General features: G+C 38.9%; 1 protein-coding gene and 1 long non-coding RNA gene across 2 annotated transcripts in view; one reads left to right on the top strand and one right to left on the bottom strand.

Moving 5' to 3' along the window:
* Nucleotides 1-23,759, bottom strand: part of Pappa2 (pappalysin 2) — a 244,382-nt gene that overhangs the window by 196,828 nt on the left and 23,795 nt on the right. The window lies entirely within an intron of this gene.
* LOC131925582 (uncharacterized) lies at nucleotides 17,283-18,433 on the top strand. The gene is made up of 2 exons (XR_009383298.1): nucleotides 17,283-17,451; nucleotides 18,145-18,433. It is a non-coding gene; the product is annotated as an uncharacterized LOC131925582 (long non-coding RNA).

The raw sequence follows: 23,759 nt of genomic DNA, 5'->3' as shown, positions 1-23,759 counted from the left end.
CCTTACCATTATTTATCTCTCCTTGTTCAATTTCTCTATGTTGCTCTCTCTCCCCTCCAGTTAGAATCACCTTGTCTTTTTTCCATTTGCCCCCTTTAGAGCATCTGTGTCCTATCATTGATCTCCCTGGAGCTCTTCCTTTCCCCCTCTTCCCAGGGCCCCTTTCTACTTTCCTGACTTCTGCAATTATTACACACTATATACATACATTGAAAGGTTCAGTGCCAGGCGTGGTAGCACATGCCTTTAATCCAGCACTTGGGAAGCAAAGGCAGGCAGAGCTCTGTGAGTTCAAGGTCAGTCTGGTCTACAAAGCAAGGTCCAGCACAGCTAGGGCTGTTACATAGAGAAACCCTGTCTCCAAAAAAAAAAAAAAAAAAAATGGAGCTAGAATCCCCAAATAAGAGACAACACAGAGTTCTTATCTTTCTGGATCTATGTTACCTCATTCAGTATAATAATTTCCAATTACCTGCAAATTTTATGATTTCATTATAAATTTCATTTTCTTTACAGCTGAATAGAACTCCATTATAAATATGTGTGGTAGAATATTATATTAAGATGTGTTACATTTGTTTATGCTGTGGAACATTTGTTTAATGATGCAAAGATGTATTGCATTCTTTTATGTTGCATTTGTTTAACTCTGTGAAGCTGTGTTACTATGCCTGTCTAAAATACCTGATTGGTCTAATAAAGAGCTGAATGGCCAATAGGAAGGCAGAAGAAAGGATAGTTGGGGCTGACAGGTCGAGAGAATAAATAGGAGGAAAAATCTGGGCAGAGATCAAGGAGCAAGAAAAAGAGAAGAAGAGGAGGACATCAGGGCCCAGTCATCCAGCTACACAGCCAGATGTGGAATAAGAAGGAAAAAAAAGGTATACTGAAACAGAGAAAGGTAAAAACCCAGAGGCAAAAGATAGATGGGATAATTTAAGCTAAGAAAAGCTGGCTAGAAACAGGCATAAGCCTCTATGCGATTTATCTGGGAGCTGGGTGGCGGGCCCCCCAAAGAGCCAAAGGAACAAAGAGCAAAGAGTAAAAAAACAACTACACATATATATCACATTTCATTATCCATTTATCAGTTGAAGGCCATATAGGTTGTTTACATTTCCTGGCTATTATGAATACAGCAACAATGAACATGGTTGAACAAGTATCTCTGTAGTATACAGTTATGCCTCACAGCCTATCCATGGATGGATTGGCCATGGGTTCTAGAAAAGAACTTACTACTGCCATTTTCCTAAACCAATACAATTTCTAACAGCATTCTAAATACTTATCCTTATATCCACTGAAATGTGTAGCTCTCAACTTCTTTTTGCAGTAGATGGAGACAATTACAGAGATTCACAACTAGGGGAAATACACAAAACAACCTAGCCATTGGGTTCCCAGCCCCAACTGTTACATAGTCAACACAACCCTTATACCTAAGGATCAGGAAAAAAATCACAGAAAAGCAAGGCTAAAAAACTTATGACAGCCAGAAAAATAGGACATATGCTGTGAGATGGTGTCCTTCACATATGACCTGAAGCTGGACCCATGAAATCTCAAAAACATGGTCATCTAAACAGCACTTACATAATCACAGGACCAGGAGACATGCCAATAGGGGTGGGAGCAACCTCACAAGGCCTACTAGGCAAAGAGCTCCAAGTCATCAATGGCTGTGAGGGAAGGCAAATCCACCTTTCTCCAGAATGACCTTCTGTTAAGTTGTTCAATATCAAGTGATCATCCTAAACGCATATACATGCAAGTAACACTAAAGGGATTCAGTAGGTTGCATACATACACATATGTAACAATAATAACTTTCAAAGAAGAGGTCATGGGTTTGAGCTGGAGTTAGGGGAACACATGAAGAACTGGGAGCAGAAGGATGGGTGGAAATGATGTAACAGTAATCATATATGAAATTTTCCAAAAATATTAAAACTTTAAATGAAAAAAAAGTAGGTAGAAATCAATCAAGGAAAGACAAACATGCTGGCCTTTGGCCTCCACATGCAAGCCCACATATATACAGGTGCACCTGAATGCACACATTCACAAACTCATTGTAACAAGCACATACACTTACAAACACACACACCCACACACACACACACACACACACACACACACACACACAATCCCACTTTAAAATAAAAATAGGAAAGTAAAAAATAAAAATAATTTATTTTAAAATAATGAAAGTAACAACTATATCTTGATTTTTTTTTTTAGAATTACATCTAAACAGAATTTTGTGTATAGACACCAACCACATTAAATCAGAACCTACATTTAGTGCTAAGATCTTTAGTTTGGGAGCAGAGACCTAGGTCTAATCATGTTTTCTTGGGCAAATCATTGAGTTCTTCTGTCTTGAATTGGAAACATAAAATCTTTACTCTCCTGTCTAGTTCTCAGACTCTTATCTAAAAGACCGTTCTCTTAGTCCACATTTTAAGGTATGATAAATTGATAAGTTAATGAAACTATTTTCATAACTGGTTCACTGGTAGCATTTTCTTTTTGACTCCAAATCAGAGCTCACATTTGAACATGGTCAGAGATCAAATCTACAGCTGAAGCTTGTTGAGTAATTAACAAGAAACTGTACCACTTTGAAAGCAGAGGGCCTGGAAAGAATACTGACAATCTTTGTTTTGATGCCAGTGTCCTAAATCTGAATATGCACCACTGATCACTAGAGGGCTGGGAACAATGGAAGGTCACAGGAGAAGAAGCAGGTATGATCTGCCAGCTAGGCATACACCTAATCTTACTGTCCAAAAATAAGAAAAAAATATTAGGAGGAGGCGGAGGAGAGAAAGAAAGGAAGGGAGGGAGGGAGAGAGGGATGGAGGGGGGAAGACAGAGAGAGAGAGAGAGAGAGAGAGAGAGAGAGAGAGAGAGAGAGAGAGAGAGATTGAGAGAGAGAGAGAGATCTTCTTCTCTGGGAACCTGGCCCAGAAAGTGAAGCTTCTCCTCATTCTCCTCAGCCTGAACTGTATGGACATGAAGTTCCAGATGTCCTTCCTTATTCTCACTCTGGTGACACAGTCACTTGTCTCCATTCCTTTAATGCAAAGTCGATTCAGGCATAATTCCACTGATAGAAATTTCTAAAGTGTTGAACAAATTTTAAACTTACCACATACTAAATAATTGCTATGATAAATCGAAGCATAAAATAAATAACCATACTGAACACTTGCTTTATTAGTTTGACGCTCCCGAAAGAGGAATACAAAGCTCATTAGAAATTCTCACCCCATCAGTAGAAGACAAGTACACTCTCCTGTCATCTAAGTGGCAGAAATGCAGAAAAATCTCAAAGTAAATTAGCACAATAAGAAGATAAGACATACAGAGATGTTTTATTTAAATAAGGTACAAAGTCAGACAAATATAAAGATGTCAGGAATAATTTCAAAGGAGGTAAAATGAAAAAGAAAGTGAAGATATGGTTAGTGGAAAATTAGACGCACTGGAAAAGGAAGCAAAACTCAGAGAAAGGAACCCATTTGGCTTTCCTGGGGCTCAGATATTGTTCTAGATTGTAGTATGTGGTGATATATTCTGTACCTAATAAACTTGCCCGAGGATCAGAGGACAGAGCCAGCCACTAGATTAGACATAGAGGCCAGACAGTGGTGGCACACACCTTTAATCCTATCACTTGGGAGGCAGAACTCCATATGGATTTCTGTGAGTTCAAGGCCACACTGGAAGCAAAGCCAGGCAGTGGTGGCGCATATCTTTAACCCCAGTACTGGGAAGCACACATACCTTTAATCCCAGGAAGTGATGTCTGGGCAGAGAAAGGTACATAAGGCATGAGGAAACAGGAGCTCACTCTCTTTAGGCTGAGGATTTCGTAGAGGTAAGAACTAGTGGCTGGCTGCTCTGCTTCTCTGATCTTTCAACTTTCACCCTCATATCTGGCTCTGGGATTTTTTATTAAAAGACCATTTAAGATTTGAACAACAGTAGTGTGAGAAATGAATGTCATAGTTGTGTTTTTTCTTTAAGTAAACAGCAGTATTTTAAGTACTCTTCTGTATATATAACTTTTTTTTCTTTTTCTTTTTCTTTTTCTTTCTCTTGAGGGGAAGGGAGAGAAGGGGCAGAGACCAATCCCTGGGGATGAGAGCGAAGGAAGGAAGGAAGGAAGGAAGGAAGGAAGGAAGGAAGGAAGGAAGGAAGGGAGGGAGGAAGGGAAGGAGGGAGGAAGGGAGGGAGAGAGAGAGAGAAGAGGGGAGGGAAGGGGAGGAGAAAGGACAGGAGAGGGCAGAGAGAGGGCAGAGGGAAGAGGGGAGAGGAGAGAGGATGGGGAGCAGGGAGAGCTGTATGACATTTTTAATAAGGAAAAAAAGGTAAATCAATACCAGCTCTGGTTTGAAATAAACACAATGTATTGTACTTTTCAATTTGGAAGAACAGTGAGATTTTAAAAATGGAATAGAGAATTATAGCAATTACAAACTGCATCTCTACCAACTAGTGTGCTGTGTTCTCATACAAGTGATAGGAGAATATGTGAGAGAGAAAAGGGTATGTTGGGTTTTTTTTTTTTTTTGAGTATTTAACTGACTTTTGTTACAGTCTGCATTTATTGAACATTTACTACATCCAAGACAAAATAGTTAGCATGAGTCTAGAGTAAGTGTACAGTCTCACGGTAGAAAATGAATGTCTCTCCAATGTGACAAAGTGATGAACCTTTTCCACTCCTAGAGGAGTAGATTCTGGATTCTTCTCCTGTTGTCTCTCATCTATAGATTTCAAGCCAACTATCTAGATAGGAGTTAACTTGGTAGGCTTCAGACCTTTCACTTAGGAGAGTGTGGAATGAACAGTGCTTCAGATTCTGTGTGCAGCAGGTTATGGTGAGCCCTGGCAGTGTACCCCATGTGATACTGACTGAATCTATTCAACACTGCCTGGTGCTTGTGCTAGCCTTGAGTTCTGTCTGCAGCTCCTCTACTAACCCACTTCACCTCCTGAAGATCCTTCTGTCTGTCTTCATAGAAGCTCATCCTGAAGTTTGGTAAGTGGCTCAGCTTCTGTTCTGAAGAATTCTCATCTTTTTCACTTTTCTGCTGAAGAGTGCTCATAAGCTTTTCCCTATAACCTCCCCAAATCATGGCATTATAATAAATATAAACAATAGGGATAGCTAAAGAATGATATAAACACACACCCAGGCATTATGGTGCAATCTTGGCTACTTGGTAGGCTAAAACAGGAGGATATTTCCAGGCTGGGATGCAGAATGAAACTCTGTCTCAAACTCTTATAAAAGAAAAAGAAAAAGTTTGTAAATCAGTGGTAAAGTGCCTGCCTAGCATGTGTGAAGCCCTGGGTTCAATCCCCAATATGGAGAAAGACAAAACAGCAAAGGAAGTTTTGAGAGGGGAGTTGAAGGAATCATTACAACCAGTTTTTTAATTTACCGAGAAGGAAAAAGAGTTCAGCAAGAAGAAACAACTTCTTCGAAAGCATAAATATAAAAATGAAGCCCAATGAGTTTTGTGTATTCAGTGGATGATGAAAGATGAGAGTGGAGTGGTAGATAAGAGGAAAATAGAGACTAAGTCCTTTGCTAATAAAAACGTGTGAAAGTTGGCATGCTTTTAAAGTATTCTGGATATAAAAATGATGAAGTAACCAGCCAGAAACAAAGCAACGCGTTCTGTCATTTGGGAATTAGTGTGGGTTCATTCACCCCCACAATTTACAAGGCTTGGTTTCCAAGGAATTCTGAGGTTCTTTAGCATGACCATGATCAGCCACACCATGGCCTTGGTTGGGAGCCAGAACAGGTGACGCACTCGCCCAAATGTACAGTGATTAGGTGGGCTAAGGTCACAAAGAAAAGGAAGGACTATGGGAGATTTTCAGCAGCTATGAGCAAATGTATTTAATTTGCATTAAAAACAAACAGATCCTTTGGGAAAACTCCCTAGACTTATTTGGGCTCATTTCTATTTCTCTGAGTTCAGGACAGATGTCTCTCCTGTCGTCTGTAGAAAAGGCAGCTGGTCAGTGAGGGAGGTCCTCAACACAGGCAGTCCCAGGTGAAATAAGGACTAGCTGATTTTTTGGCCCAACCATTATGAAGTTTGGCTGGAGCCCTTCCTGGCACTGCTGGAGTTTACAATGTTCACTTCAATGGCCTCTTGACTGCCAAACCTCTTCACTGCCCAGCAATCCCTGTGGCCAACAGTGAATCATCAGAGACACGCAGGGACCTGTTCACCTCTCTGAATTAGAGGCACACTGACTCAACCAGCTGAAATAACTGTTCAGAACAGAATGAAAGGGGGAAGCATATTGAGGCAGAAAGTAGGAATAAATCTGGTAATCCTTGGGATGAAAGTAGAATTGTTATAATTATACTTTCAGGATCAAAATACTGAGAGCTATTAATTAGTCAATGACTTCCCTAACCATTGACTCTAATCTTAATGTTTGTGTTTCTCCAAAATTCCTGTGTTGAGATGTCATCCCAGCATCATAGCAAGAAGAAGACATGGGGGTCCTTGGAAAGTGAGTCACGGGGGTTCTGTCTTCCTCTGTACTCCACCATGAATGCATTAGATACCCTTCTAAATAGAATGCTCATAATCTGTACATTCCTACTACTCAAGGGTAGAGAAGAAACCATAAATGAGAACTATGACCAGACATTGAATGTGCTAGCATCTTGATCTTACTTACTCTGATCTCTAGAATTATGAGCAATAAATATCTGGTAGTTACTAATTTTTCAAATCTATTGTATTATTTTATAATAGCCCAAATGAACTAAGATACCACTTTCCCTCATTTCTCTTAATCTTAAATTAGTATATCTGGAGTTTATGAAAATAGCAGGATTCTCTGAATTATACCAATTATACCAACAAGCTGGACCAACTCTTCATACTTCAGCTGTGTTCAAGTCACCATCCCAACGACTAATGAAACCTTGTCTTTCTATGACTCAACATCATAATAATGACAATAATGAGAATTGCTTCAAAAATGTAAAGGAAGGTAGCTGGTAAGTGAGTTCTAGAAGTAATTACTAGCCTAAACCAATCATACTCAGGTCCATAGATACATTAGAAATCACTTTTGGTCTCCTTAGATCACATTATTTACATATATACTTTAGAATATTTTATTTAGTAAACTTACTGAGTACCTACCTCCGGAGAATCAGGGTATACTCTGTCTAAAATCACCTCGTGTCCCAAAAGCAGTACAAGTTGGAGATAAACCATAGTTACTCCACCCTCAAGAGATTTGTAGGCAGTCCTTCCTCAACTCGAGTATAAGCCTAATTCCCTGGGCTATCAGTGAGAACACTGCAAGGGCTTTCTCCTGTTTGCTTGCTCCATCCTGACTCTATCAACCCCTTCAATCACGAAAGAAAAGGATGACTGTGGAGTGCTTTAAGTGTGTGTGTAACTGACTAACAAGAATACTCTGGAGGTGTTGTCAAGTGATGATAAAACATGAATGAAAGCTCGAGCTGAACACACTTAACAATTTATAAAATTAAGTGCAAACTTAACTTTAAAAGGGGGCTCTTAATTATTATCTTTTAAGAAAACAGAAAGAGAGTAGTTTCCTGGCATGATGAGGTGGTGTGTTTACTAGAGGCAGTTACTACAACAGACAGCCCATTGACTCGGCTCAACTCCTTGGTAATAGAGCAGGTGCCTCATGGGAATTGCCTGAGCCAAAGGGGGGTGGGTTGGCAGGAATCATTGCCATCAACTCTTCCTTTGTAGCCCTTTGAATACTATTTTAATCTTTACTCAAGAAATTCACTCATGAATAACAAGGAATACTGGATTTTGTCTTGTTTCTTTTTCCAGGTTGTTTTTAATACAAGTCTTAGTGTGGTAAATTACTTGCAAGCTGGATTACTTGCAACTGTGGATATGTGTTACAGCAAAGAAAAGTGTCAGTCCTTCTAGACAGCAGGTTAGGGGGCCAGGGTAGAAATGGGAATGCCTTATAACATCAGTTCTGGCCATTAGGTAGAGTGTCTCTGTGTTCACTAATGTGCCCAAGGCCTCATCTTGGATTCTTAATGAATCTACCATCTTTCTTGATGTTTGGCTTGCCTCCATCCATTGTGACACAGCTTGTTAGGCCTTTTTTTAACTAATAAAATGACTACTCACTCAGGATATTTTGCAAGACCTCAAAAAGCTTTCGATCAAAAATTACCAGACGTACTTAACATCAGAGAATAGATTGGGTTGCTAACATTTCCATGAAGCAACATTTCTCCCTGTTGCGAAGAAACTCTTAATGCATTCATTCTTCAGCAGCTCCTCTTGCGTACACTTAAGAGTTACTGTCATCCACCTGTCCCCTTCCAGCTACAGCTCTTCTGTGGAATCTCTCTACCTTGTCATCTTTGGTGTTTCTGTATCCGAAGGTATATTGTGCCTTTGCCCGTAGAGTACATGAAGATGGTATTTTGAGTTTAGTAGAGAAATACAGAGGATAAATTAGGTAACAATTATCGTAAGACAATATAAACGAATCCTATTTGTAGTTAGTCTTCTCTAAGAATGTTTGCTTACAGAGTAAACTTCTGTAAATTGAGTCTCCCTTTCAGTGTCTCCACACTGACGTCTGTTGCCTAGAGAAAATTGACAAGGCTGACACTACCTTGAAATCTCAAAAATGAGTTGGATAAACCCATTTCTAAAAGCAACGTTCTATCAAAAGTAGCATTAACATAAATATGGCAATAAAAATCTTCTAGGAATATATGCTAAACTCACCCCATTGTGAGGATTAGCAGGAATCATTCCTTTGAGTAAACTGGTCCTCTGTATAACCTGATACGTATTGGATAATATGGCTCTGCTGTGGGATGTTCTCTATGTCACATGTGTTGCTGATAATAAATAAAGCACTGATTGGCCATTGGCTAGGCAGGAAGTGTAGCGGGACAAGGAGGAGAATAAAGCTGGGAAGTGGAAGGCTGAGAGAGAGAGACACTGCCAGCCGCCACGATGAGAAACAGCTTGTGAAGATGCCACACGAGCCATGTGGCAAGGTATAGATTAAACGAAATGGATTAATTTAAGCTATAAGAACAGTTAGCAAGAAGCCTGCCACGGCCATACAGTTTGTAACCAACATAAGTCTCTGTATTTACTTGGTCGGGTCTGAGAGGCTGTGGGACTGGCAGGTGAAAGAGATTTGCCCTGACTGTGGGCCAGGCAGGAAAACTCCAGCTACATGGCTCCTCTTTGGGAATGATCATGAAGTATTAGTACCCACTGGCTATGTCTCTCTGTTGGGAAACAACAGATTCCACTATTTTTAAAAATGGTTTGCCAAGCCATTTCTTGTGCTGAGTTACCTAATATACTAGCTATAAATGACTGGATTAGGAAGTGGTTTGTGCTTTCCCTATCCACTGCAAAGAAATGCTGTTTGTTCCCCAAGCTAGCTACTCCTTCATGGGCCACATCTATGGCCCCCAGAATCACCCGTTGTGCTTTCCCTGGGACTCTTGTTACCCAGGTTGACAGGCGGTTCTGGGCTTAGTTGTTATCCTGAATCAGTCTTCATATGTTCTTCTAGTAGTCCTGCTTATTTTCCTCGTTCTCCAGGATCATCTACTCCATTAAAAAATTATAGTATGTAAAATTGGTACACTAGAGAAGCAGGAGGCCACATGGGGCAAGGTGGATGCTAAGAAAGTCATGACTAAGAAAGTTCATGACTTTTCTGAGTCTCACAAATGGCTTTGAGATGATAGAGTTAAGCAGAGGCACATATGAAATTAAGCCACTGAAATAGAGAGTTACATCTAGGGATTTGGCCTCAGGTCAAACACCTTAGGTGGTTAGGTACTGTTGGAAATCAACAAAAGTGAGATGACCTAGCTCTGGGTCTTGAGGTAACTTCATTATTGATAAAGGAAAATGAAATGGGCAAAATAGATGTGCTCCAGGGTCCTTCTGTGAGAGTTTGCCATCTCAATCCAAGCAGGCTATTGTATCTTCTAGGATTCACCTAGAATTTTTCAACTTAGCCCTCAGAGGTTTCTAGCAGCTGTTTTCAGAATCACTCTCTTGTACAACAATCATTTATATACAGGAAGACTAATTAGAAAGTGGGTAGTGTGCATAACATCAACGTTCCTCGAGTTCCTACCTTGTCAATAACTCCATGCCTAGCAGCACATGCTCAGAACAATTGCTTGTTTTATCAGAATTATCCAGGTGAAGTTCCTGCCGGCATTCCATACGTCTGTGTCCACCCCTAGTCCTTCCATCCAGTCTCACAGAATGATGTGCACATCCTTCAGCTCATGTCTGCCATTCCTGCCTGAAATTGAAACCCCTCCCACTTCTTTCCACGGAAGGGCTAGTCTCCTGATTATCAGTTGTTCCTGAAAACTGGCCCAGTATAAAAATATGCCAACTGTTTTCTGAGAGGTTATGGACACAGAGTATCCTTTTGCTGTGTTTACATGCAGACTACAAATTGTTTTTTTTTTAATTGATTTTTGAACAAAGGTTTTGTTGAAAATGCCTTCCAATACACTAGGCTGCTTTCTCTGTGTAGCCCCAGGGTAAATTTCTGCCCAAGGTGGTTCTCTGTGCCAGCTGTTCTCTTGAGCAGTTCTGTGTTTCCATTTCTTAAGACGGGAAAACAATGAATTTATCCTACCTTCCACTCTGTGTGAGCTTTGAGAAAGTCAGAGCCAACTCTAGCATCCTAATGTATGTGAATCATTTAGCATTATGTAGTCTTTTTAATCTGTCTTTGTCTTCCCCCAGTTCCCTTCTTCCTGCCCATGCTTCTTGGTTTATTTCTTTGTGGTACTAGAACATAAATCCAGAGCCTCATACATGCCAGGCAAGCACTCTATCACTGACGTGCATCCCCAGCCCTTATGATTCTTATTTTAAAATGTAGCATCATATAAAATATTTAAAAACTGCTTTAAGTTCAACCTGCAATAAGGTGTGATGTAATCGATACCTAATGAGTAAAAATTTCTTCCAGAGATGCCCCCCTTATTGAGAAATATGCATGCAAAATACTTAAGGTTAAAACCATAGAAATGAAATCCAAATATATAAGGTAAAACTAAGATAAGCACTAGCATGTGTCTTAGAGGGGTCATTCTATATTAGTTTAAACTTCACTACTGTCCACTGAAACACTGTCATTCACTGTAATTGCATTGAAACCCTGTGATAGCTTCCCAGGAAGATCACTAGTACATATACCATCTTTAGTCCGCATGCCTATCCTAACTACCTATGATAACTTAGAGTGCCCAAAAGAAGAGTAGATGACATCTATTTTCTGACTAATGATCTATGATCATATAGAAAGTAGCAGAATAATAGAATTAGGGATGATGATGCCTTTTCATTGCTTTTAAATCTATAAAAAGGAGTAGATCAAACCATTGAACAGAATAATTAGCTATAATTACAAAACACATTTAACTAAATGTCCTAGATTGCACACAGAGTCAGTTTAAGCAGTTACCCTAATATTACTCTATGAATGTCACATAATGTTGCCACAATTTTATAGTTGATGATTAAGTCACTGGATGTGCAGCAGTTATTCTGATTATATATTTTAGTTACACTGAATGCCTTTTTAAACTTTTGTTCTCCCCTATGCCCTTTATTAGGCTCTCCTTTCTGGTCTCTATTCATCGTTCAAGAACGACACAAATTTTATCTCATTTCAAGGTGAGTCTTTATAGCTGGGAAGCACTGAACACTAAATGATTCTTGGAATGAACATTGTGATAACTGTGTGTAGAGTTAAATTGGGATTGAAGAGAGAAGGGAAGCAAAAAGACATCATTAATTACCATAGAAATTCAAACCTAGGAACCTACTGGTGATCAGAGGGAGCCCTTGACCTTATTCAGATCTGTAGTTGTATAAACTTATGTCTGTCCCATATGAACAGGAAAGGGTCATATCTGTAGTGTCTTCTCTAATGTCTAAATCATAATGGGCATTCAGTAATATTTGTCATCATAAACTGTATGAATTAATTGGATGGAATGAATAGCTGGAATTAAAGAAATGGAAAAGAGGCCATTGTGACTCTTCTTAAAAGTCCTTTTATACTGGCTCCCCAAAGCAAGAAAGAAGGACATTAAGATCCATAGTTGAAGGAGATCAGGGTCATTTTACCATCTTGATTATCACCACTCTCCCTCAAGCCTTGGATATGTTTCAAGCTGTTGATGTTCCTCATAAAACCTGCTGCCCAGACTCCAGACAGACCCTGACTATGAGTTGCCTAGAGGGAGCAACTCTTCCAGTAATCTGGATACTTTAATCTTAACAGAGCCTAGGACTGTTGGCATATTTTTAGTGTCGCATCAAACTTTTACACACACACAGTTATTTTCACATCCATGGCTACATAGATCTCTGCTGTCTTGACTTAGACATTTTTATAGCCTAAGCTCTTAAGTTCATTATGTACATCTCCATGATGCTGTGCTGAGCCCATTTGATTGGTTTAGAATAATTCTGAATCCCTCTCTCTATCTTTTCTCACTGCTCTGACCTCCATCCCTTACCACACTTGGCAATATCCATGTGGAAATTTTCACTTGTACCAAGTATAGCATACACACAGGCTTTCCTGAACAGTAACATTTTTTACAACCATGATGAAAAGGAGATACTCATTGTGTTTGGCTTTTCACTTTTACGTTCAGTCTTTGAGGACACAGAAAGGGCATGGATACTCCATGACTTGAGGTAAATAAGGTATCCTGACTTCTGGTTCGTAATGAATGTCTAATATTTCATAAGACATGATCCCTGGTAAATTCCACACTGTGATGAGTAGCTTCTTCATATTTATTTTTCAGTTACCCAGTTGATGTCTCTTCGAGGCTATCTACCTCCTCTAACCTCACCATGCAATATTTCATCAAACATTTTTCATATGTGAAATAATCACAATTTATAGGACAACCTTAACAAGCATTTTTCTTACTTGAATTTCACAATATTACTTTGCATTAGACAGGACAATTAAGTATTTTTTTGCACACCCTCCACTAATATGCTGCTGCTTTGTGGGACTACCACTCAAACTCTATCAGTGATCTCCCAGCTACTGGAGAAGACCGCTACAACCTACCCTGTGTTCCCATCAGCACTACATGGCCTCTCCTTACCAACACATTTATGCTTAGCTCATTCTATTCCAGTCCTTCCAGCTCCTTCCTTCTCCTTTTGCCTGGAATAATCTCAGAGACTCCAGGGGGTTCACAGCCTGACTTGTTTCAGATATTTGCTCAAACACTGTCTATTCAGTAGGGCACCCAACAGACTGCCTCCATGCTGCTTCCATAGCAAGCATTTTCTGTCTCCCTAATAAGGAATGTCTTGCCCCGGATCTTAACATATACACACAGCATGTATACAATTGTTTATTTACTGACTGTCTCCCCTCACACTAGACTAGACGCTTCAAGAAGGAAGAGGACTCATTATCCATGATGTTTAGAAAGCCTACAACAATTCCTGACTAGGAGAAGGTATTCAGCAAACATTTGTTGGACATAAATTAATGGGAATGCAGATTAGCACACAATTAAATTGTATGTCCAGACAAGAATGAGGACTGGGAGCCAAATCTTTTCATGTCTGATGTTCCAGTTCTTTCTATTGTGACACAATACTTTTTCTAGACATTTTCAACCTGTCACACTTCCTACCCAAAAGCTGACTAATGCACCTTAATGTCTTCAGCCCCACTGGTCTACCACATTCAGCCTGCATGCTGCCCCTGGGTATATTTCCTGAAGAATTATTCAAATAGCTAGTGGCTTAAGACATTCCTTTTTTGTTTAAAAAAGAGGATGGAGGTGATTTGAAAACCCAAAGCCTTAGTACTATCTCCTTTGAAAAAAGCCACAATTAATCAATAGTATAAAAAATAAATTTTCAATGTATTGTCAAGATGGAAGGAAATTAAAGGGATGTCCAAGACTACATAAAGTAAAAGTGAAATACAAAAGGGAAGGAGGGTGCTGAGCTATGTAAAAATCTTTTTTTTTAAAAAAAAAAAAAAAAGGAAATTAATTAAAGGTAACATTTTTGGCTTCCTGGAGGAATCTGGAATTCCAGGTACCCACAAAGTTCAATTTGATAGCATTATAGACTCTTGGATACAACACAAAATAAAATGTAGGGCTTATCAAAGTAAGATATTTAATAAGAAAGACGCACATAAAATCTAGAACTCCCAAAGACTACATTTTCAATAGAGTCCCTAAGAATGAAAAAGTCCCACTTTATTAAGAGGTTCAAAACAAACTTTGTGTTCCTTGGTTGTGAGCCAATAAACAAGGATAAAATACCCACTGAAAATTTGTATCTACAGACTAGTTTACTGAGATTTTCATCTCTATTCTAATACCCTGTAGTCTTCCAAAAGAATGGTCTGTGTTGATAGATTTTGAAATGGTTTTACATTGCCAGGTCCATAATAGAACTGCCAAAAGTAAATGGGTATATTTCCAATGTAAGAAAATGGGTTTACAATAAAAATATTCACAGAGCAGTATGAAGAAACAAAACCCATGAAGAAGAGTAATAAAAAACAATAAAAACCCGATCAGATTGTGAAAACATGAGAAGAAATAGGTGTAACATTTTAATTGGCTCTTTTGAGATAAGGTATAGATTCATATATAAGCTATATTACCAAACAACCCTGTATGTGCTTTACCTACTTTCCATTGATTATAGCATCTTGAAAAATCATAATGCAAAAATCTCAACCACAGGGCCTGAGTTCCATCCCTAGAAGCCACCCATGTAAGGGTAAAAGGAGAGAAAGTCCTCTACAAAGTTATCCTCTGATTTCCTCTTGGATGCTTTGACATACACACCCACACCCCTTTGGTGTATGCACACACACACACACACACACACACAAATATAAATACACGAATAAACAAATAGTATTGTTAAGAAAGAAAGCTAGCCAGACCTGAAGGAAGAAACAAATAGACTATACACCCAACCACATTTACTCAAATCCAGTGAAGACACTGAAACATTTAGGGTAACCAGACAGAGAGGCTGGATATCAGGATTCACGCCTATAATCCAGGCAGAGACAAGAGGATTATTAACTGGAGGTTAGCCTGGGCCACATAAGGAGACTTTGTCTCAAAAACAAAGGGAAGACCTAGAGAGAGACAAAAACAGAAACTGTGGGTAAGAGCTACCGGAGGGGAGGGTGAGTAATTGAGATGTAGATCCAGGAGAATTGTGAGGATGTATTTGAATAGCTGTAGTTTAGAATGTCCCTGAAAGGTGATGACATCTGTGCTCAGATTCAATGATAGTAAACCTCAAGTATAATAAAAAAAAAAATGAAAATCACATCAAACATATCATAGTAAAATTATAGAGTATCAAAGAGACAAATTTTCTCAAAAAAAAAAAAACAGCTGGAATGAAAAAGCAGAATAAACACAAATCAATAACAATTAGTTGATTTTGTAAGATTAATAGGAGTTGGAAAGTGATACCTTAATAAGAGTAAACAGTCAATCTGAGGGTATATACCTAACAAAGGTATCTTTGAAAAAGTTTGATAAAGATGCTTTGTGGAAACAATAATCTTAAAGCTAGAAAACATTTAATAAAGGAAATTCCTAATGATGTTTTCCAGATATAAGAAAACTGATCTCATGGCATCAAGATGGCTCAAAGGATAGAGGTGCTTATGGCATAAGCCTGATGACCTGAGAATCAACTCCGCAAAGTTGTCCTCTGACCTTCACATGTGCATGCGCTGTAGCATGTGTACCTACATAACACACAAAACAATAAAATTATTATGTTTGAAAATGTTTTCTCTAAAGGAAAATATGTAACTCAAGAGGGATGGTGACTGCTCAAACGGATACATAATAAACCAGAGGTTTCTGTCTCTATACGTTTTCTATGGCTCCAAATTGTTTCTTGTGCAACTCCCTAAGCCAAACTTCTAACAACTGCTAGGGCTATAACTTTTTCAATGTCTGCCTTTCTCTCTCTTATCTATGAAACTGGCCTTCCTAACATCTCTTTTCACAGTGACCTTATTATGTTTATACATGACAGTATGCTTCTTGATTTACAACTTGGCCCTTCCATAATATCTCCTACATTCTACTCTTCATATCTTAAAGAACTCACTTCTTTCATAAAGTCCTTCTGTTGTGATTTCCATTCCCTTTCCTTCATTTCCTTATATACATTCTCTGTAAGAATTATATAATTAAATTAATGCATACTCATTATTTCCTGCTGTTAGGGACATGACCCACCATTATAGCATTGTCTGTGAAGCCAGCTGGGTTCCTGTTCTGTCACTCCATGGTGACAGTTGCCTCACTGTATAAAGCTCATTCTTACATAGAAAATGTGGGGAAATTAAATATTTAATTCTTAAATGCTGCCACATCATTAAATACAATAATCAATATAAAATTTAGTTCTGTTCCTACAATAAAATTTATGATTTTACACTCTAATCACGGGGTTCTGAGAACACAACTGGTATGAATGTTCTATGGGTACCACAGACAACCAGAAAACCTAAGCAAAACCAATAAAAATGTCTATGCTCATCCAAAATAAAAGATAGTGAAACAGCTGACCCCACCTAGAATGTCCAGGAGCCCTAAGCAGCCTTCCCAGTTATTTTGTCTTTTGGTCATAATTTATAGAAACCAAGGCTGACAGAGATCTATGACTTTTGCCTCACACATCAAAGTGAGTTGGGTCAACTCTCATTGACTATCTGAAGAATTTGAACTAAAATATTTCGAAAAATTGAAGCAATTAGTAGTAAGAAATTAATCTAAAAGAAAAGGTCCAATTAGGTACAGTAGGAACCACAGCAAACTGATTAATGTAAAGTTGTAATGAGGCAGAAACTATGGTAACCTAGTAGATTGCTACCGAGACGTAAGCATGCTCAGTGGTGAGGTGTCTGGGCAAAATGCTGCTGGTGCAAATCATGACATCTCAGAACCTGTATTAGTCACCAAAATCTTCATGGACCCTATGCAACTGCACAATCAATCCAGTGTCTTTGGTTCGGTATATCACTGATTCTTAATCACAAAAGCCTAAAATTTTAAAAAGAATCTTGGCTAATCTATGAGGTCATTTCAAAGAGGTTCTATTTAGAACAGTTCTATGTATGCTGAATGCCTTGTATCTGCTATTGGAATCTACTCTCACCTTCCCCTCCAAGGAGAATTCATCTCACTTCCTGATGCTGTAGTTGACTATTTTTTTTCTCTGTTCATTAAAATGTATGTCTCATGCTTTCAGAGCATACTAGGACTCCAGTTAACCAAAATGAGTTGGTGAACAAAATGCCTTAAAGTCATTCTCTTCACAGGTATCTTTTAAGTTATTTTGTTTGCCTCTGAATGTGGCAATTCTATCAGTGATGAGATGAATAGAAAAGATTAATGAAATTAATAAAACTCCTATCAACACAGAGTAATAGTCTTTGCCTTTGAATCTCTACTCCATGTCATTTACCCTACATTGGCTTTTCATTTAGTGTGTGTGTGTGTGTGTGTGTGTGTGTGTGTGTGTGTGTGTGTGCTGGTTTTATACATACACACACACACACACACACACACACACATATATATATAAAGTGACATATATCATATACATAGATAGATAGAATCACTTCATTTTTGCTATTCTAACAAAGTACTTCTTTTGTTCCAAGAACTATGAACAAAGAATCAAAAGTCTTGTGTAAGAGACAGGCAAGAAGGGATAATTATAGTATACTATGATGAATATATAGTAGGACAAATGTTTATAGTAAATATTTTAGACATTGTGGGCCATCTGGTCTCTGTTGTAACTATACAACTCTGCCACATGAAAGCAGTCCATAGACAATATACAAACAAGTGGGTATGGCTGTGTTCCAATAGAGCTTTATTTATGTAATCATAGTTGGCCAAATTTAGTTCAGTGATCATAGTTTGCCAACCACTGTACTAGAGTAAGAACATGACTTTTCAACAATTATTTATTGACTATTTAGTTTGTTCTTTTTCTGTTCTAGGTTCTAGGGCACAATAGCAACCCAACCATGTAAAAATCCCTTCATTCATGGAATTCACATTCCACTGGAGAAGATCGACATTAAGGAAAATGAACCAAATAACAGGCTAGTGATAAATTCTAAAAAGAAAACTCAAACAGGAAACAGGAACAAAACCAGGAAAATTCAAGGGAGTGTGTGAAGATTTATATGGGGCCACCAAAGAAGACCTCACCTGAAGGTGACTTTGAAAAATTACCAGAAAAAAAAATGTGTACACGGTAACCATGAATAAATGTGGAGAAGAGCATTCCAGAGGAATGAAAGCCACTAGAAAGACCCTGCAGAAGGAATGTAACCAGCAGGTCCAAGGACAGAGAGACAGGCAGTGTGGCTGGGATTCAATTGGGTGGTAGGTACAGAAAGAAGAAAAGCCACTAATGTGACAGTGTGAGGTCAGGACAGTCTCACAGAGCACAGTGACATTGTTCCTTAACCTTGACTCTCTGTGAGCTGAGGAGCTACTGTAGAAGGATCACATGATCTGAATTATGACCTCAGGATTACTCTGCTGTGTTAAAAATAGACCTCGGGTAAAAGAAAGAGCAAGAACAAAAAACACAAGACCAGTTTGGAAGCCTTTGCCACAACTGAAGGGAAATATGAAATGGCCGGGAGCTGGGAGTCAGCACTGAATAGATGAGAAATAATGAAAGTACAATTAAAAAGATCATATTCCAGGACAAGGAAATGTCCCAGGAATGAGGAAGTGGTAGTCTTAAGAAGTCAAGCCTAGGTGAGAATTAATTATCCAAGCGTGGAGCTTGAGACATCAGCTCTACAACCATTAGAAAAAAGTCCTAGAAGAGAAGGAAAAGAAAGTATGCAGCACAGAAAACCAGTTGGTCAGCAGCTTTCTCCAGGGAGAGGTTCGGAGATTAAACAGCCTTAAACAGAGCCCTGGAGCAAAAACAACTCTGTACTCCATCCATCCTCAATCTATATTTCTGACACCATGAGATCAAGGGTCTGGATTAGGAGAAAACAAGATTTTATATATATCTCTACAGTAAGGTACAGACAAGGTTTCTAGAGAAAGAGGAAAATGTAAGTAAGCAGCTGTCTTTCGGGTTCTTTATGCTTAAATTCTAGGAAGAGATCTTGAAATGACATCAGATCAGCTGAGAGAAAGAGGCATCTGGCCAAGGGACCAGAGCTACACCCCAACTCCTAGGAAAACACCCAACTACCTTGAACGACTGGATGCGGTTGGAGACTTGGGGTCTCCCAGTGTTTTTCCTAAGAGGAAATATTTGTAGCCCAGACAGACCACATGGCTCATTCACAAGTCTGTCTATTGAGCCAAGAAATAACCACAAAGGGAGAAAAACAGTCTCTCTTCGCACACCTGGAGAGAAAAATGCACTTAGCCAGGTGAACAGAAAAGCTGGGTTTTATTTACTCTAAGACAATATTTATTGCAACTGTGGAAAACTGGCCTGCAGGAGAGTAAACAGGAGTGGTTTCTGTTTCTAGGTAAGTTGTCTGAGCTTATCTTTGCGTTCTCTAATTCTCCTCGTCAGGTGACATGAGCAGGAGAAAGTGAGCCATCCCTTTAGTTTGTGCAATTCAAACGTGGTGAAGAGGGAAGACTGAGGGACTTTTCTGCTCAGTTTTAAAGCCTTCCCTCCATTTCTTCTCTCCCTGCCCTCTTCCTACCCCCTTACACTTATTTTCCCCTGATTTTTTTTTTTTTTTTTTTTTTTTGGCTTCAGGGAACTTTGAATCTTGACTTCAAAAGAAACCTATAATGAAGCCTGCCTGATGTTTAACAGACCCATCACTGCAGGAGCCCAGCTTCACCATTCCTTTGGCTCCAAAGCCACAGTGTGTGGGTGAGCAAATCCTAGTGAAGTCCCAGCATCCAAGCTAGTGCAGCACCAGCTTCACCCCTTCCCTTTGATAACATATACATTAGCCCTCCCGACCATGGTACAGTGCACAAACCCCATGTGCTCTGCCCCGACCCTGCTGGGACCTCTCAGCCCACATACTAGCCTTCCATGTACAGTCCTTTACGCTTTTACAAAACTCAAGGAATGGAGCAGGGAACAGGGTTGTGAGCACAAGCTATGGTTTGCCTGCCACAGGCTTCAGAACACAAATGGCACATTTCCCACTGCCTGCTTCCTAGCAAGGTCTAACATTGAGTGATCAAATGCTTGCCTCAACAGGGCTCAGCCATTTGCTTTTATTCGACGATTATCCTCCTTGCCAACCGTAGTAAGAATCTGAGACACAGAATCAAAAAAGGAAACAAGCACACCGTTCCACATTGGGCTGGATACTTAATCCAACTCTTCTGAAAAAGAGTAAATCAGATAGAAAGCAGGTGCAGAAGCAGAGAAATGTTAGGAAGGAAAATAATAAGAACAATGACCAAAGGGAACTGAAAGATTCAAAGGGAACTAGGAAGGCCAGGGAAGCCAAGTTTACCTTTGGGCACAGGGATGTCCTTGGCTTAGCTCCCTAAGTAAATGGTCAGTGATATTTGTGATTGTACTAATGTGTACACTCAACCCCCTTCTCTCCTACACCTCTTGAGGACTCTCTAAAGACAACTAGTAAGTAGAAGTGGATATCTGGCTTATGCAGCCTGCCCTAGCCACAAGCCATGTTCCTCTATCTCAGTAATTCTGATCCACTGGCTGGGTAATGTATCTATAACTCATATCTCCTCTGACCAGTCCCAAGCCCTATAAATGATTTCCTTTGATAGCCCCATCTGGGCTACAGATGTTCAACGCTGGATTCCATGGGCTCTCTCCTCCTCCCAGAGTCTTTGAGAAAGGAACTACTTTGGCCTACATTTCTGATTTCTTAATGGGAGTGGTGGGAAAGTTGAATAGGATTTGGAAAGCAAAAACAATCATCACACATCAATCATCAATTACTAATGAATGTTGCTCTGTAATCTATCTATAGATCTGAGCCCATTCTCCCACTACCTCCCCCTAAACTATAAGTTCTTGAGTAGATGGACTCTGTGCCTGGCACACTCACTTGCTCAATAAGTGTCTGGCAAAGCATTTGTTGAAGTTGGATCCTTTAGGAGTCACAAAATAATGGAATTGTGAGATTGAGCTCTGTGATTTAATTGTGATAATAAGAGTGTTATACATGGCTAATTTAGTTCAGAAGTGGACACTAGCTTTACCAACTCCAAGAACCCCATAGAAACCCAGAGATCAGGGTCTCTTAGGAATCCAAAGTCTTTCAAGTAATCCAAGCCATGGCACAGAAAGGCACTTTACAGGCCATGTTCTGTTTTTCATGCTTCAGCCTGTATTTAAATTTAGAGAATTTAGATAAAAAATTTTAAGCCCTCCAGTAAGTTGCTGGCACTGTCCTTTATGCATTCCTTTGGTTTTCCTTCTGCTTAGTTTAATGTTTCTGATATACCATAAGAACCTGACAAAGGATTGTGTCTCAGTTCTTTCCTAAACAGTAAAAATAATTCAGTGTTTTAATAACAAAAATTTAGCACAAAGAACATAAGATAAAAAATAAACAAAAACTTCACACACAGAATAAGTATAAAGGGATTGAAAGAGAGAAAAGGGAAGTTTGGGAATAATTAAACATAGAGATTTTAAGGTATGTTCCCTACTATGTGAACAAGCACTAGATATTTTAAACAAATCACCAACGTAAAGAAAAGAGACAAGAAGTTTTTTAGTCTTATTTTCATAAAACATAAACGAACCTTACAACTTTAAATAAAAATGGTTGACTAAAAAACGATAGTGCAATGGTTAACAACAGCACACACTACTTTTCCATTGAACCCAAGCTTGGTTCCCAGACCCATAGTGGGCAGTTCATAACTGCTTCTAACTCTAACTCCAGGAGATCCAGTGCCTCTAGCCTCCACAGATATCTGCATATATATGCACATACTCATACACAGACACACACACACAACAGACACAAAATTTAAAATAATAAAACCAGATATTTAAACAACTAGAAACTTAAATAAAGTAAAGATATTAAAATTAGAAGATTTTTTTAAAATTTATCTTAAAACTTTCAAGTTGTCAAAAGAAATAGAAGATAATTGCTTCTCAGTCTTTGAGCTAAGATCAAGTGTAATATATGTTGTATAATATTGTTTAAGATATGTAACATTTTTTATGCTGTGGAACATTTGTTTAATGATGCACAGGTATGTTGCATTCTTTTGTGTTGCATTTGTTTAACTCTGTGAAGCTGTGTTACTTTGCCTGTCTAAAACACCTGATTGGTCTAATAAAGCTGAAGAGCCAATAGCAAGGCAGGAGAAAGGATAGGCAGGACTGGCAGGCAGAGAGAATAAAAAGGAGGAGAACTCTGAGAAGAGAAGACTGAGGAGTGAGAAGAAAGGAAAGGAGGAAATCAGGGGCCAGCCACCCAGCTACACAGCAAGTCACAGAGTAAGAAGTAAAGAAAGTTAAAAACCCAGAGGCAAAAGGTAGACAGGATAATTTAAGTTAACAAAAGCTGGCTAGAAACAAGCCAAGCTAAGGCTGGGCATGTATAAGAAAGAATAAGTCTCTGTGTATTAATTTGGGATCTGGGTGGTGGGCCCCCAAAGAGTAAAGACCAAAGAGTTAAAAAAAAAAAAACTACAAATATATATTCTTAATATGGCAGTATCTGATGGGTCCTCTAGTGTAGGACAATATAGTAAATATAGAGAGCTAGGAGGTGGAGTAGGAGCTTGCTGCATCCAATTCACTCATCTATCTGGTATTGCAATACCTCCAGAATAGTGCACCCTGCTGGGTTGCACTGAAGAATTAGAAGACAAAATTAAAGAAATATAACTGACAAAAAAACCCAAATAACATTAAAAAAAATAAGAAAAAAAAGTCAATGAATAGGTCAGAAGATACATAGCCAGGTGTCTGAGGGGAAAAAAATAGAACAGAGAAGTATCAAAGTAATCATTTTAAGAAAAATTTCATATATAAGAAGAATAAATATTCAAATTTAAAGAACCATCTAGGTGCTCAAAAAATAAAATATAAACAATAAGCCCTGTCTATGGAGGTGATTGCTAGAAGAGAGGTAAATTAACTAAATACCGCTGCCTGTTCTGTTTAACACTGGAACATGGAGAAGTATTAGGGGATTACTGTTCCTCATTTAATACAATTTGATACTTTGAATGTGAAGATTTTGGGCTAGGGAGACAGCTCAGTCCACGGAGTGCTTTTATTGCAAGCTCAAGGATTGGAGTTCAGTCTCCAGAGCCCATGTTTAAAAAATAACCACCACACCTAGTGGTGCATGCTTGTAATTTGAGAACTGGGGTGTGTGGAAATAGATGGATCCCCAGGGCTCACTGGACCCACACCCAAATCTATCCAGCATACTCCAGGCCAATGAGAGTCTATGTCTCAGGAGTACCTGAGAATAGCCTCAAGTTGTCCTGTGGCCTCCACATGCATTCATGCATGCATGCACCTGAACATATGTGCATTCACACAAACACATGTATGCACATGCGCGCACACACACTGTGATTTAAATATTTTAAACAATCAAAAATGTTCAAATATTTGAGACTGGAAGTTTTGCTTAGTGGTAGG

Source organism: Peromyscus eremicus, chromosome 15 (genome assembly GCF_949786415.1).
Source record: "Peromyscus eremicus chromosome 15, PerEre_H2_v1, whole genome shotgun sequence".
Taxonomy (NCBI): domain Eukaryota; kingdom Metazoa; phylum Chordata; class Mammalia; order Rodentia; family Cricetidae; genus Peromyscus; species Peromyscus eremicus.
This window is presented reverse-complemented; position numbering and strand designations above follow the sequence as displayed.